Source organism: Chenopodium quinoa, unplaced genomic scaffold, assembly GCF_001683475.1.
Source record: "Chenopodium quinoa cultivar QQ74 unplaced genomic scaffold, ASM168347v1, whole genome shotgun sequence".
NCBI classification, from domain to species: Eukaryota; Viridiplantae; Streptophyta; class Magnoliopsida; order Caryophyllales; family Amaranthaceae; genus Chenopodium; species Chenopodium quinoa.
In genome coordinates this window covers 5,369,836-5,387,554 of record NW_018742204.1, presented here as the reverse complement: position 1 = coordinate 5,387,554, position 17,719 = coordinate 5,369,836, and the positions used below count along the sequence as shown (strand labels likewise).

At 36.9% G+C, this 17,719-nt stretch overlaps 1 long non-coding RNA gene across 1 annotated transcript; it reads left to right on the top strand.

The window, feature by feature from the left end:
• Positions 1-9,743: 9,743 nt before the first annotated feature.
• Positions 9,744-15,275, top strand: LOC110705109. The gene is made up of 4 exons (XR_002508046.1): positions 9,744-10,233; positions 10,570-12,748; positions 12,848-12,991; positions 13,088-15,275. It is a non-coding gene; the product is annotated as an uncharacterized LOC110705109 (long non-coding RNA).
• Positions 15,276-17,719: the final 2,444 nt, after the last annotated feature.

Sequence of the window (17,719 nt, the reverse complement as noted above, 5' to 3'; positions counted from 1 at the left end):
TTTGTTTAGTTTATAAAGCTTTGGAACAAATTATAAACAACACCATGGAAAGTTTGAGAAGGTCACATGCTAGGGTTTGTTATTAATCTTGTTAGTATCATGCCTAGGAAATTGCTATTATTATGCTTAACATGATTATTTTAATTATGATTGTTATTTTGTAATTATTATGATTGTTGTTATCATGATGATTTATTATGTTTCTTGATGATTATATTTATTGTTATTGCTTGATCACACCTTTTATGCATATTTAAAGGGAATTTGTACTTGTAATCACGCTTAATAAGATAATTAATAATCTTGTTTAGGGTTAATATGATTATAATTTAAGTGATCGCCAATAATAGTTTTATTTGTGCATTAATATTCAACCAACATAGATAAACAAGTTTAGGGTAAACCTAAAGATTGCATGTTAGTCAGAAAGCACACATGAATACGAGTAGAATAAAGTAAAGGCCTATTATTAGGGAAAGTTTAATCTCTTTTAGGTTGGATTTGTACCTTCATCCCCGAACTTCTAGTCTTGGTTCCAGACCTATTGGAGTTAACGATCTCATGGATCGTTAAGAGGTGTAACCTTCACCATGTGAACAGTTTACAAGTTCCTAAAACTTGTTGGCGACTCTTTTGCTCTAACTTCCTTCCCTTTGGACGCCACCGTAATTTAGTGTATGATTACAGTGGGGTTCAAGTTTGGGATAACGCTTGAAATATTCCCTACAATAAGCCTTACTTTAATCGGTTCGTCTATGATGGTTTGCCCTATAACACTAATGAAGTAACCTCTATGATTGTTTACCACATGGTGTGGCCAACCACATATAAAAATTAGTGTAAATTGTTTTATTAGTTTGTTTTTCAGCTCGTCTTGTGTGTGGCTGGTAATATGATGTGGCTGATTTTAAAAGAACATAATAACCCCTATTGTTTTGGGGTTTTCCTGGTCCCTGGGAAGAGTTACGTCACTAAGTCTAGAGTCTTCTGTCTGTACCTGCAAAATAACGGAGACTCCGGGTGGTTGGAGCTCCGCTGTAATCCCCCATATTTTCAACCTAATTAAAGTATATTTATTTATTATATATACAAATATTTTAATTTTAATTTTATAGTATGAATTATTTTGATGTAAAAGCAATAAGACTTTCATTATTAGTAAGCTAAAACTATTAAGTTTTAATTTAAATCATAATTCCTTTTACGTTAGTAGCACAATGCATAATTTTTATTCAAGCCCAAACCACACAATTCCTATTCCTAATAAAATTAGGAGTCTTTGGTCCAAATAAAAACCCCAAAAACCCTCACACTCCTTTCTCTCTCACGTAAAAATGCATTCACCTCTTTCCTCCTCCTTCTCTGCTATTCACGACTTCACAAAAAAAAAAAAAAACTATTGATGCCTTGCCGTACACCACTGCTGCCGGAGCCCAGACCGGTGCCGCTGCTCCATCGCAGCCCACTAGTTCGCCTTCTTCCCCTATTTTCTCTCCTTTCCTTTCTTTTGTTAATTTAATTAAAGTTTTAATCTTTATTGAAATTTTGTTAATGAATTGTTATTATTATGGTTTAATTATGTATATGAGTTATAACAGATTGCAAATTTATGAAGTACACATGTTTAATTTATAATACAAAATTTCAGATTTTATATTATGTATAATTTAGGTTTAGTTGTTGATTTTCATGTTTTAGGGCTTGAAAACGTGTCAAGCAAGTTAATTATCAATACTATAATTTCACAATGAAAAAACTCACAATTTTATACTTAAAAATAATTTTCAGATTATATATTTTATGAAATTGGAGTTTTGTTTTGTTTATTTAAAGGATTTTAAGGTTTCAATGTGTAATATACTATTATAACTATTGTATTATGAATTTTGATCATTAAAAGCTTGAAATTTACAACTTAAACTAATTTCTAGATTTTATATAATCCGATTTTTATTGCTATTAAGCTAAAATAAAGGTTTAGAATGTTTCTTCATGTTATTTAAATTGCAAACACTATTAATAAAACAAATTTTCAGCATATGTTCGTAAGTTAAACTTGCTGGAATTTTATGTTATAAGCTATATTGGAATTTTATGTTATAAGCTATATTTTCATGATTTTAACATATTAACTTATAGTTGAACTATTATTATTAACTTTCACTATTGGGAATAATTTAAAGCCATTATTTCAATGGTTTAGGGAGTTTTAAAGTATTTTGGTATTGCTGTAAATTTGATTGATTGGGTATTGATTGAGCTGTTATTGTTTAGTTTAGGAGAGGACTTTATTGAAGGTGATTTCAAGTTAGTAAAGTGGCGTATCAACTTGCTTACTCGAGGTACGTACGAGTTACGAAACCTCGCCTTTAAATGTTGTTTAGGGATGTATCGAGAACCTATTATCATGTATAGAGAAGACTGGGCTAAATTGTTTGGTTATACATTGTGATTTCCGTATATTGTGTATGACGCGTGTTTGAGATATAAGTATATGGGTATTGTAGGCGTCGTTCGAAGTGCGCCTACATTAAAGCATGTGTGAATATGCTTGACACTCATAGGAAGAGGGAATTAACATACGATTAGGGACAAGGAAAGTAGGGAGCCACCAACAAGTTTTTAAGGAACTTGGAAACCGTTCACGGATCATTTAAAGCAACCATGATAGGCAACAACGATTGACCCGTCAAAGTTATAGCCCATTCATAATCCATGAAATTACTAACTCCATATGATTTGGAACTACAAAAGGAGGATCAAGGATGATGGTACGAAGTGAGTCATGGAGTCACATTCGCCCGTATTGGCCTTTACACGATTCTTATAATGAAAAGTGATTTCCGCGATCTCAAAGGCATGCAAACAAAGATTCAATTCGCTCCAAACTATTATTATGCTAAATTGATTCAATATTAATGAAACACATAATTCTAAAATATCGTGATCACTTGATTTTAAAACAAGATTAAAAAGGAACCTAAACCGCTTGTCCAAATTATCTTATTAGGCGTGAATTTTTCAATTAAATATTCCCTTTAAACATGCAATATGGTGATCAATAAATATAATAGAATAAACATTAATATTGGAAGCAATTCAACAATTAATTGTTAGTCAAATCAAATATAACTTAACCTAATCATGATGCTAGCAACAGGAATAAAAATAAGTAATTAAATTAATTAATTACTCACATTTCACGCGCTCCTTTAAATTGCTACATCATGAATAAATTGTAAGTAACTTCAATAAAAACATAAATAAAATTGAAATTAAAATAACTTAATGTAGAGTTGATTTAGTCCAAACCCTCAGTCAATTATACCTTTCACGCGTTGGTTTAAGGACGGAACCTCGGGTGTTGTATAGACTCCTTGGAGTGTTTAAGGGAAGAATGATGTAATTAGAAATATAGGTTTAAATCTTAGAATATAAGTGGGAGATAAGAGAATGATTTTTGGTGTATTGATGAGTTATATTTATATAGAGTTTATAGGCACGTTTATGCTAGTTTTATAATTGTTTTTTTGAGTCTTTTGTCGCTTTTTAGGTCGCAATTGCATAAGTTGTCCATTTTATGCTCTATTACGCTTCGTTTGTGTTTTCTTAATGTTTAAGGTAGTTTCCATAACTATTTAGACGCTTTCGGAGTGGTTTTGGAAGAATCGAACAATGAAAGGATGAAAAGTTTATGAATCGATGTCGCTCAATGAAGGATATGCATTTGTGGAAGCTTAGTATGAGATTAATATGTATGAGAAATGAAAATAGCATCCACAAGGGTCGTTATGCACTTTACGGAAATGAATTTGAGTTAGAAACGAAGAAAAACGAAGGTTTGCAAAGTAACAAAAATGACATTTTCTTACTCTTTTGATCATAACTCGAGTTCTACAGATTGGATTGAAGTGATTCAAGTTGCATTGGAAACTAGACTTGAAGATCTTTCCAATGATAGGTCACACGCCCCGAGAAGCTTCTTAGAACAGAAGTTATGAGCATTTGAATCCAGACATTGCAGTCAGCCACCCGCGGGATCTTGCTGCGGGTCTGTCCCGCGCCCACTCGAAGGCTGCTGCCGCCACTGCCAGGGCGCGGGAACCACCCTGCGGCCACGGGTTCTGGCGAGCAGCCAAAGAAGCCACGTGTAGCTCGTGTTCTCGACTTCTCTTGCGGTTTTATGCCACGTCATCTTCTATCATCCAATAATAATTCAACTTATGTATTTATTATTTTCTTATTAATTTTCTTTAATTATTTTTTTAGATTAGTTTTAGGATAATATAAATACTCAAGGGATATTATTTTTCCCTTATGCCTTTTTATGCTTTTTTTTTATTTACGTTCTTTTGAGTTTTCTCTTGAACCCTAGTTTCTCATGGCATCTCCATGGATTCTTTCATGGATGATTCTTGGGTTTATTATTTCAATTCATTGAGGTATTTTATTTATATCTCTTATTTTTAATTATGTTTTATTCCTTAGATCTAGTTTTAATTATTTCTTCCATGTTTGAGTAGTTTATTTCTAGGGTTTGGGAATCCATGTTTATATTATGAATCTTGATTGATGTTTTTAATATTTTGATTATTAATTTCTTTAATTGATAGTGTTTTATTGTTAATCTTGCAACCTGATCAATTGTTTGATTAATTTTTGTTAATAAGAGTTCGAATCGAAAGATCTTACTTTTAGAGGCTTACCTACAATTAAAAATTCTGATTATGTTAGCGACCGAACTACATATGTTGAATTGAGAGCGTTAAGGCCCGACCATAGGCTTAGCAATTGCTCTAGATAATTGATTGATTGAATTGTTATTGATATTTGATAGATTTAGAACTGTAAGCATGGTGAACCACAATCCTAGGTCTTTTTATCAATTGTTTTATTCCTATTTTAATTTAGACTACTTCCCTATCCCAATTTCGTGACATAGTTTAGTTTTTCCATTTCTTAGAGGTTAGATTGAATACCATCTCCCTGTGGATTCGACCCTACTTACCCTACTACATTGTTAGTTGGTTTTGTTAGGAATTTATTTTTGACAGGTGTACGACAACCTATCATGTATAAGAGAGGAAGAGAGAATGATTTGGTGCCCCAAACTGTAAAAAAGGAGGGGGGGTATTTAATTATTTATAGGAAAAATGAGTATAGGGAACACACAGAACTCTAAAAAGATAAAACCCTAGTTTTGGGGCGCCGTGAGACAGCAAAGTCCACTGTGGCGCGGCAGGTGGCGCCGTGTCACGGTGTACTTTTTTATTCGAAATGTGTGAGGAAGTGCTGAGAATAAAGAAAAGGCACCATGACACGGTGTAGATTACCGTGTCATGACAATATGCACCTTGCCACGTCAGCCTTTGCTGCGTCTCGGCCTTTTAGCTGCTACGCAGTAATCCAGTTTTTTTATGCGTTTTTAAAACTATGATAACTTTTGATTTGTAACTCAGAATAAGGCATATAATATATAATTGGAAAGCTTATCAAGTATACTTTCCAACCCAATTAGAATCAGGTCAAAATCATTTGTAGATTTAAGATATGGCCGTTTTAGTGAAAGGGTGTCGGTTTTGGGCCGAGTTTAGTATTTTGCTCATATCTTCTTCGTTTTAAATCGGAATTGGGCTTATGATATATTGTTAGAAAGCTTATTGAAAGGCCTAAACAACCAAATAATAATTGGACCAAAATTATAAGGAAACAAAATCATATTTTTCGGTTTTGTGATGTGGACACGAAAAGTGAAAAGTAAGTTATGGTTTAGGGAAATGAGCTAGGAATTGGATTCGTTTATGAAATGTATTGAATGGAAATATGGATTAAGCACTCTAAAGGTTAAATAATCAAACCAACCAATAATGGCGGTGAAAGGTTTTTTATCATCGGGTTTGGTTTTGGGGAGATATTTTTAGGTGTCTACAACTAAGGTTGTGGGTGATGTATAAGTAGTGTTGTCAAATTTCAAACCGAAACCGTTTCACTGCCCGAAACCAACTGACCCAAAAGAGAACCGAACCGATAACAAGCCAAATTTTTAAAACGGGTTAGGATCCTTGACATCATCAAGGTCTATTGGCTCCTTCCCCTATCCGGCTTCTACAACTGTGGGTTTGACGTCTGATAGGTAACACTCCCTAGCCATCTTTTGATTCCCTGTTTAGGGAGCCAACAGAGCCATCATCCCTTTCATAATTCAGCAGCTTGAGAGCTTGGATGATGACGATCTTACACTCCTTCAGAGTGAGGCGACCCAGATTAAGGTTGTAGGCGGTCAACTCTTCAACCACCAAAAATCGAATGACCATATGGCGTCCTTTTCCTTTCTCTCCCAGCTGGATGGGCAGGTCTACTCGTCCTACTACGTGCACGACTCCTCCCCCAAAGCCAACAAGAGGGTGAGAGACGTCACACATGTTGTCTACCTTGTACCTCAGCTTGGACATGCACTTATAGCTGATGATGTCAAATGAGCTACCCGTGTCAATTAGAATGCAACCAACCAAGTGGTTGGCAATTTTACATTCAATAACCATGGGGTCAACATGCGGCCAGTGGACATTTCCCCGATTCCTTTAAGTGATGACGACCTCTGGGAATGTGCTGGTAGACTCCTGACCTTCCTCAACACAATTGACATCCATTTTCCTCAAATGGTCCTTGGTGCCCCGGATGGTAGGGCCCCTCCTGCAAAACCACCTACTATGGTGTAGATCGAATCTTTGTTAGTGTCCAAGCTAGTAGTAGGCTGAGCAGTCTTTTTAGACGATTGCCCAGGGTTTGTCTTCAAGGTAACCTTGGACTTGAGAATGTAGGACTTTAACACCCCCTGATAAGCCAGACTATCCAATAGCTGCTTGAGGCTATAGCAGTCATTGGTGTCATAGCCAATGTCCTCATGGAAATGGCTGTATTTATTCTTGTTTCGATTTTTGGCGGAAACCTTCATAGCCGCGGGTTTGTCAATAGTCACCCGGTCCGTTATCTCCATGAGGATGGAGTAGCAGTCTTTATTAAACTCGTACTTAGGGACGTACGGTTTAAATTCCTTTTTTTCTTCTAGGACGGCTGATTAGAGTCGTCGACCGCCCAGATCTCTTTTTTCTTTTTGCTCTGTTAAGATTTCGGAGCCAGCTAAGCAGATCGACTCTTTTTTTGTTTTTCACCCTCTTAGAGTGTGACTGTCTGTTGGGCGAGCAGAAGTCGGTTGCTTGTATGAAGCTTTCCGCCTCTATCAGCGCCTCTTCAAGGGTAAAATCCCTCTTTCGAACGAGGTCAAACTTAAAGATTGACCAGTTCTTCAGACCCTTAAAGATGTCTGTGTAAGCAAACTCGTTAGAATGTCCTTGAATCTGGATTCTCACCAGAATGAACTGCCTGATGTAGGAGCAAAGTCCTTCTCTCTCCCTGCCAGATGGTGCTCAAGTTGAGGCTTGTTTCCTTGGGAAGGATGTTCATCAAGAAGTTTGAAGCAAATAAGAAGTTAAGCCTCTTGAAGCTATCAATACATTAGGCTGGCAAGTTGCTAAACCATTATTGGGCTATTCCCTTCAACATAGCCAGGAAACATATGCAAAATATAACATCATCCAACCCCTGTAGGTACATGAGGTTGGTGTAAGCCATGAGATGATCTTCAGGGTTGGTGGTACCATCATAGGCACCAACCAAGACATTCTTAACCTTGGCAGGTTGTTCCGCCTCAGTTTTCTGCCTGGTGAACGCAAAAGGTTGTTCGCCAAGTTTAAGCAGCTAGAGATGCCAGTCCAAGGGCTGGACATTGTATGTCGCTTGACCTCCGAAGAGGGACAACTTAATGTAAGGTAGGGCATACTGCCCATATGGCATCTGAGGCGCATACGAGGCCGACCCAATCCTCTTGGGGCATCAGTGGATGGACTAGCCGCCTGTATGACTCTCATGAAAGGATTGAGTATTCCTTGGTGAGCTTTTTTTAAAGCTATCTGGGAAGCTCGATGTAGAGGCCGACTTAGACAGCTGCTGGTTTCTCTTCTGCTCTATAATGTGCTGAGCATCAGATAATGATTTTTTGCTGCCATCCGATTGAACTTGCCGAATGACCTTTCTTGTGCCCGTCTGCGGTAGTAGGAATTTAGACCAGTCAATTGCAGGTGTGGCCTTCTCCTTCTGTTGTGGAGTAGGCTGCCTGTCCTTGACCGACTTTCTCCTCTCAGCTTGAGGAGTCTTCTTCGCCGACTAACCCTTGCTAGAGCAAGTCGTCCTTTTATCGATGAGGTCCTTGATCTCCCCCTTGAAACTAGTCATCAACTTCATGTGTTCATCCCTAGTTACGGGAGCAATCCCTCTTGCCGACTGCGTTTCCCCAGTTGGTGGCCTATTAGTTTTACTTGGACCGGCTTCATTGGTGTTCCGTTCCAAGTTGTCCCTAGGACGAATGCGTCTAGTCCTGAGTGATCCATTAGAGGCCATATATGTTTCGACTTCAACGTCGTTATCTGTATCATGGTATGAATAGACCTCCCCGTCAACCAAAGCGAGGCCGGTTGGGTTCAAGTGGCGGTATAGACTCTTGAACCATCATAGAGGTACTCTCCCCACAGACGGCGCCAAATGTTTTGAGATTTTCCTAGTCCCTCGGGACAGTTGCGTCATTAAGTCTGGAGTCTTCTATTTGTACCTGCAAAATAACGGAGACTCTTGGTGGTAGCTGTAATACCCCTCATGATTGCTTTAAAAGGATTTGATATACTACTCATATCAACAATGTGCATCTTCCTTTTAGGGAGCTCATAATCTAAGATACTTCATAGTTAAGCGTGCTTGGCTGGGAGTAGTCTTGGGATGGGTGACCTCCTGGGAAGTTTTCTCGGGGCGCGCATGAGTGAGGACAAAGTGCGTCGGAAGGACTTATGTTGGTTTGTGAGGATAGTTGTTGGCCCTTGATGCTCATTTCGTGACAATAGGCCCCTCCCTAATTTGTTTGGGGTCGGGATGTTACAAATGGTATCAGAGCAACCCTGCGACCGTGTGCTGACCGTAGATAATTAATCCTTTGTCAGTCGCCTAGCGGGGGAGAATTCTGGGGCCATATGGCCGTAGCCAGACTGGATGTAACACTTTGGCTACCCAGTTTCCATTAGGCGTAATACTTGAGTCCCTAGCCTTCCAGGCGCAATGAGGGCATTGTCGTTCTCTAGTAGGGGTGTATGTAATACCCCTCATGATTGCTTTAAAAGGATTTGATATACTACTCATATCAATAAGGTGCATCTTCCTTTTAGGGAGCTCATAATCTGATAGTTGTTGGCCCGTGTACGGAGAAAGGTAAAAGGTGCAGAAAGGTAAAAGTGAGATCTCCTATTTATAGGGTCATCGGAAATTGTGCCCCTGCCTAGGTTACAAAAACCTAGGATTGATGGGTTGTGCCTTTTGCGGCGTTCTCGGGAATCAGGCCAAGAAGGCCGCCTTTTTTCCCAACAACTGGGAGGGACACGTGTCAAATGGATATTGGTTCACTTTGGACCTCTCTTAGGGTGACACGTGTCACCTTTTAATAGGTCCACTTGGCATGGGTATTTTTACCCAAAACACCTATAACACTAATCGAGTAGCCCTTATAATATTATCAAAGTAATTAACCCCTAAAAATCTAAAATGTTATAACACTATTGAAGTAACTCATGTTAGACTGAACGTGTAACCCTATAACACTGCCTAAGTAATTCCAATAACACTAACGAAGTAACCTCTTTTGTGCTAGCCACATAGTGTGGCCAACCACATATAAGAGTTTGTGTAATTTAAGGTAAAATTGGTATAAGCCACCTTTTTTGAAAAAACCACCTTTTACGTTTTTTTTTTTTTTTTTACTAAACCACCTTTTAAGTACAAGTTTTTAATGGCACCACCCGTATTTCAAATTTAACGAAAATACTAACGGCGCTGTTAGAGGGGCCCACCAATCTCATGTTTTCCTCTTAAATCCCACGTTTAGTTAGAAAGACTTAAATCCTCCTTTTATAAACTCAACTAATTCATCTCTCTCCTCTGTCCTTCACTCTTCTTTGTCACTCATCCAATTTAATGTTGACAAATTTCTGCCATTGACGCCATTTCTAACTCATTTTCCTTTAATTATTAGATACTTTTTTGTTGGCAAAAGTAAATCATTGGAGAAATGGACAATAACAAGGGTAAAGGCAAGGAATTGGAAAAGATTTATGGCTTATTAAACTGTAGTACGGGGTAAATTTCTTTCTTTATTTTTTAATATTTTTTATTCTAATTTTTGTGGGCTTGTGGCGTTTTGTGTTAATTCATTATTGTATTATATGATTGGTAGATTGCAATTGTTTATTAATTCTTTATTTTTGGGTTGAAGTAAAGAATTATAAACCCTAATTTCATGTATGATACTTTAATCAGTTTGTGTTGGGTTGATTATTGGGCAAAGAAACAAACTTTATTGTTTTCAGTGGTTGTTTTGACTATGTTTAGAGTGCTTAACCGTTGACTTAATGTTTAATTTTTTGGCAAAAAAATATGTGTTAAATGAAAAATCTTTTGGTCATATGATTTTAGGTTGCCTAGTGGGGCAATTGATGCTCGAATCTGGATGGGGAGTTTGATTTTGTAAAAGTGGAGGTTGAGTATGTAGGTGGACAGATGTTTATGGCTTTGACATTGTGGGTTATTGAATTGACTGTGGAATTATTGAGGGAAGAAGTAATGCGTGTAATGAATATAGTGTATGGGAAATCTACACAACAATTCAGTATTTGGTATAGGATGAAGAAGAAAAATTTGACAGTTGGGAGGATGAAAGTGAAGTCTTTGGAGGATATATATAGGATTGTTGATGGTAGGGACAACAATGGGATTGTGACCATTTATGTGTTGTTTGAAAATCCCCCGCCCATGTCACATACAGTTGGGAAGACCAAGGTGAAGTTAGAATAGGGCCTTGATTGTGAGAATAGTGTTGGGCCTTCTAGAAAGCTCACTACAAACATCCCAATGTTTCAACCAGGTAATGAAATTATGTTGATGGGAGAGGGTTGGACTTATTTGCAAGGAACTGCACACACAGTGAGCAACCAACATATTCTCTGCCATTTACTCAAAAAAACCCATTTTGTCCAACAACTTCCAAGTGTGTGGCAAATCTGACAGCTTATCAAGAGCAGCAAAAAAACACCAGCCTTTATGTACAAGCCCCCAACTTAAGCAAAGCTACCTGGAAAAAAACAACCCTTCACTGCCTTTAAACAACCATCAGTTGTTGCATCTCAACCATACACTTTCAAATCAACACCTAGAACAAAACCTTTCCTTCCATCTAAACCATCCATCTCAGAACCACCAACCACAAGACCTCTTTCTCCTAAATCTCAACCTCTTACAATTTTACCAAAAAGAACTACTCCAAGGATCAAAACAGTTGTAAGTAAGGGGAAAAAAGGAAATAAAAAGCAACCTACAGAAGAGGAGGACTGGAGTGGGGAAGGGGATTGTTCTGATGATTCCCACTGCAGTGATCTTGACGTAGAGTTTGATCCTGAAGAAGAAGATCTGACATCAGATGTAGAAGACAAGGAGATTGCCAAGGAAATTATAACACAAGTCAATGCAATTGTGAAACTTGGAGCACAACCACAGGGCAAAGAAGTTCAAAGGGAAGACGTACGAAAGTAGAAGTAGAAGGGCCAGAATACAGTGAAAAGCAAGAAAGGAGAAAAGTTGAAAAAAGTTCAAAATAAGGAAGATCTGATTGATTCATATGGGGTTGGAGAAATTGACTTTTGATTCTGATGAGCTGAGAAGCGTTGATGGTTTTGATGAAGAGGTAGATTCGTATCCCACTTTTAATCCTCTTGTTGACTTCATTAAGCCTATAGATTTGAAGAGAGGTTTGAAATTCAATGATGTTTATGTATTGAGAAAAGCTTTGACAGCACATGCCATTGAGAACCACTACGATTTTTACACTTTGAAAACACATTCACTAAAGTAATAGCCTACTGTAGACACAAGTGTAAATGTCCTGGGATTTGAAACATGGTAGAATAACTCTGTGTCAGTGTGAGGAAGAGTATAAGTGTCCATACAAAGTGCTTGCTAGGAAAATGAAGAACACTAGCACCCTTCAAATCAAAACTATTAGGTTAGAGCATAACTGTGGATGGCAACAAATAAATTCAAGGGTCACATACATGTATTTGGTAGAAAGGTATGTTGAGTTTTGGAGGGCAAATCCTAATTTTATTTTAAAGGGATTTATTGAACTTGTGAGGAGGGATCTAGGGGTTGAGATAAAATATATTAAGGCATGGATGGCTAGGGCAAGGTCCAAGTTACAAATTTATGGGGATTCAAGTGAACAATATGCTAAGGTCTTTGATTATGGTGATGTAATTCTTAAACACAACCCTGGAAGCACAGTGAGCATAATTTGTGAGGGTGTTGAGTCTGGTTCCCCTATTTTCCAAAGGATGTATGGCTGTCTTGCTGCCTGCAAAGAAGGATTTCAGGATGGGTGTAGGCCAATTATAGGAGTGGATGGATGTCACCTGAAAGGGGCCTACCCAGGGATGATACTAGTTGCTGTGAGTAAAGATGGGAATAACCAAATCTTTCCCATTGCTTAGGCAGTTGTTGAAGTGGAGAACAAGGAGAGGTGGAACTGGTTCTTTGATCTGTTAATTGCTGAGATAGGATTCCCACTTGGAGAGGGACTAAGTGTCATGAGTGAGAGACAAAAGTAAGATTTCAATTACTTTCTCCTCTTTCTTCTTTGGAACTGAATTTACACCTATTGAAAACATAACAATATTCCATGTTCAATGATTTGTCTGTATAGGATTTCCTAGATGTCATAGCCACATGTGTGCCTAAAGCAGAGGTTAGATTTTGTGTAAGGAACATATGGGAAAATTTTAAGTTGCATTTTCCTGGTCAAGCATTTAAAAAGAGTTTTTGGTATGCTGCAAGAACAAGTTCCAAGGTAAGCTCCATGGTCTTTGATGCTTTGATTATGAATTAAAGAAGTTATTTACCTAAGAATAATAAGTTATGATTGATTGCATGATTGTGTTGATAGAAAACATTTGATAATCAACTACAAGGCATCAAATTCTTGTCAGAAGATGCATTCAAGTACCTAGATGCCATACCTCCTGAGCATTCGGCAAGAAATGCTTTCAAGCCAACCTCAAATTCAATATGCTTCTCAACAACCTGTGTGAAACATTTAATGGGGTGCTCAAAGAAACAAGAGACAATCCCATCATCACATGCATGGAATGGATAAGAAGATATGTGATGAAGAGGACTTATGAGAAGCTACAGTTTGGGGAAGGCATTAACAACATATTCATGCCTTATGTTGACAGAGTTCTTGAATGGGTTGCAAAGGAGGCTCAAGAATGCACAATAATTCTAGCAAGCAGGGATTTGTGGGAGTTTGGATATAAGGAAGACACCTTGGTGGTGAATCTCAAGGACAGAACATGTTCATGCAACAAAAGGGGGTTGACAGGAATCCCTTGTGCACATGCATTTGCGTGCATTGTGAAAAGGAGGGAGAATCCAAACAATTATGTCCATCCTTATTACTCCAAGGAAACATACATCAAAGCTTATACCCCACATGTTAATCCAATGCCTGGAATGTGCCATTGGGAGGAAACTGACAACATCAAACCACTGCCTCCACTTATGAGTAAGATGCCAAGGAGGCCATCTGACAAGAAAAGAAAGAAAGAGTTCATCAAAAGAACAAAAAGGCAAAACAGTTGCTCAAACTATGGTGGGTTAGGCCACAATAGAGTGAAATGCAAAAACCCACCTATGGACAAGCCATTGAAGAAAGTTGGCAGACCACCCTCTATGGATATGTGGACTGTTCAACAAAGAACTAAGAAGAAACTCATAAATGACATTGTGCAGGTATAGTGTGCATACAATTAGTTAAATGCCATAATGTTTTGCAATATATGTTAGTGCATTATATTGTTTATTGTTCTTAATTTTATTATACATGCTGCCCTTGGCTCACAAGTAGCTTTAACTAGCAATGTCCAATCAGATGCTCCTAAAGCATCTCAATCCACTCAACAAAGCCAATCTTCATCAAGAAAGCCCAAAAAATCAAACGCACAAGTTCAGATACCTAAGCTTCTTGTGAAGTCCAAAGCAAAGAAGAAGAAGCTAACTGACTTAAAGTAATTTGATTATGTACATTATGGTCATAAGTACCACTATCTTATTTGATCTATGTGGTTAGGTACATTTGGAACAACTTAATATATGTTTTTCATACATATGTTTGTGACTGCAATGGGCATTGCCCTTGAGCTTTATGTCACTTGTAATGACTGATTTACAGGTTTGTTGCCCTGTGATATGCTATGGTATTTTGCTCCTCATGAAAGATTCATGATTACCCTTGTTTAGTTAAATGCCAATGGCAATTTTAGCTTAATAACAGTAACTACCAATGTTAATTTCATAAATCAAATTCATAACAGTAATACATGTAGGGTTGTTTCTCACTAAATTGCTTCAAATAAGAGTTACAATACAACAACCCCTAATGCTACATAAAGTACACAATCTCTTATAACTTCGGCTAACAAAAATCAAATAAATAAAAACAAATAAACCGCACATTTTCTGCTCCAAAATACCTAAAATCAAGCACCAAAACATTCCATCATCATCCCAACCCTACAATAGTTAAAGACCCTAATATAATCCCAAATTAAGTCAATTTAGAGAAGTACAAAATCATAATGAAAATTAAAGCTAAGACAAACCCAATTGCAACTGAAATCCCATAATTCCCTTTAACCTTAGCCTTCTTCTTCAATAATGTTGCCTGCATTTTTTCCTTTTGACCTTTCAATTGTTGGACATCCTTTAAAATATTAGACTTCTGGTCTTTTGTGTTGCACACTTGCAACTTCAAATGATCAACGTGTCTTTCCAACAGCTTCTTCTCTAGCAACAACTAACTAACTGATTGATGACTTGTCCCTACCACTCATTCATAGTATCATCCACCCACGTAAATGTGTTGCATCCATTCAACCCAATTCTAGGATTGTAAAATTTACAGCAGACAAATCGCCTTCTAGGGTTTCGTGTGGTCCATGATTGTTTCTGGCCAACAGGAATTCCACATTTGCAGAATTTTGGGACCTCCATAGCTGATTGGTAAGAACTCGACATCTACCAACACAAACAAAAAAGGTATTAATAACTTCATATTTAAAGGCAAAAAAAAAGGAAAAAAAAGAAAAACTGAAATGGGGATGTTCAATTACCTTAGGGCTTCAGATCTTCAATTACCTTAGGGCTTCAGATCTAATAATAACTTTAGATTTTTTTAGAGCTTTACTCATCAACAGATTCAAGCATTAATATACAGAGGAAGGGTTGAATGTTTTGGGAGGGAAAAATACATGATTTAGGAGGGAAAAGAAAAGGTCGTGGGCCCCTCTAACGGAGCAGTTAACTTTTTCATCAAATATTGAATACGGGTGGTGTCATTAAAACTTTAGGTACTTAAAAGGTGGTTTAGTAAAAAAAAACATAAAAGGTGGTTTTTTCAAAAAATTTGGACAAAAAAGGTGGTTTATACCAATTTTACCATAATTTAATACATATATAAATGTTGTTTAGTTCATTTTCCCCTATTTATATCTCATTCAAGTTTATTCAATTTCCAACCCTTCTTCTCCTTTATAAACTATTTAATTTTCAATCAAATTAAAAACAAACTGTAAATAAAACAAAAGATTACATAACATACCTATGAGCATCTCGTGCATTGCACAAGTCAAAAGGCTAGTATTAAGTAAAAAGTAATGAATGTGAGAAGAAAAAAAATTAATCTAATATTATATAAATAAAGGAGATATTTTTCGGAACCATACGGCGAACCACATAAGAAAAATTGTTATTTCGACCAATGAAAAACTAGAATTATGTTTTATTTTATAATTAAAAATTTCATTCACCATCTAAGATTAAGTAACAAATGGGGTTTGAGAATTTAACTGGTAAAAACACAACAAATAAAAATTTATGAATCAAAATATTTAAAAAAAAAATAAAATTTACCTTTTATATTAGGATTTAAATTTTTAAAAAAATAAATTAAAAATTGAAAAAATATATTTTTCGACATTAATGATTCAAAAAGTTTATTTGTTCATATTTTATAAAGAAATATTCATTTTATATGCACTAAATGTTCTCAATAATAAAATACACTAAATGTTCAGTTTATATTATAATACTATTGAATTATTATGAGTGAGACAAATTTTTTTCAAAAAGTTGATGTTCATTATATAGTGTTGTGTTCATATTTAAAATTTTAATGTTCATTTTCAACTAATAAATGTTCAAATTCGAATAGTTTCATTCAGATGCTCATTATGAAATAGTGTAATGATTATATTTAAAATTTTCAATGTTTTTTTACCAAACTAAATGTTCAAATTCTAATAGTTTCATGTTCATATTTTAAAAGATAGACAGCGAAAGAATCTTGTGACACATTTTCTACCTGTTAAATTTTGTATTTTATTTTGCTACCACCTAAAATCACAAAATTAAAATTTCACTACCACGTAACGGAATCCGTTAAGGTTCCGTTAAGTTTAATAAAAAAATTAAAATTAAAAAAAATTAAATAAAATAACATAAATTAACCCAGCCACCCTTAACTGCCAACCGTCCACCTCACTGTTACCCCTCCCCCCTGTCGACGGCCGGCGCCCAGAGCTTCGGTTGGCGCTGACACGACCCACCCCCCTCCCTCTCCCCCACCCTACGCAGCCAACCTCCCCTCCCTTTTCCCATTCTTGCTGCCCGACTCCCACCCCAAACCGGAAACCACCTATTTTCCTCTTCCCCACCAAAATCGGCCCCCTCCTTGTTCTCTCCACCGAAATCAACCCCCTTCCCCTACCTAAAGCTGTCAAAAGCTGACCCGACTTGAAATAACGACCCGAACCCGATTATTAACCGACCCATCTGAACCCGAAAAAATTGTGACCCAAACCCGACCTGAAACCAACCTTAGACCCGAATTGACCCGATTATGTGAGACCCAAACCCGAACATGAACCGACTTGGAGATGAGCTAACCCGAATGTAACCCGTAAATTATTGACCAAAATCGAACCCGACTTGAACTGAAATTGATCCAAACTTGTTTTAACCCGTCAAAACCTGAATTTAACCCGACTTGTTACTAACCCGAACATAATTCAACCCGACTTGTTCTTATCCCGACCAGTTACTAACCTGACTTAAAAATCAACCCGACCTGAAATGTACCCGACTTGTTATTGACCAGACCCGAATTTTACCCGACCTATTACTAACTCGACCCAAAAACTCTACCCAATCTGTTACTAACCCGACTCGAAATCAACATGACTTGTTATTGACCCGATTTAAATTCAATCCAAACTGTTCTTGACCCGATTTCAAATCACTTTAAATTCAATTTAGATGACCTTATTATTGTTTGATCAAAGCATTTTATCCAGAGAGGTCAAGTCGGTCCAACCAGCAAATGAAAGGAGCATAATCCCCAAATTTAGCAGTTAAATATAGTATATATTAGTTGTATGCTCAAAGGAGATAATTATCTTCCTAAATTATAAGATATAACTCCCTAGTATGTTATCATATATATTATAGTCAAAGAAAA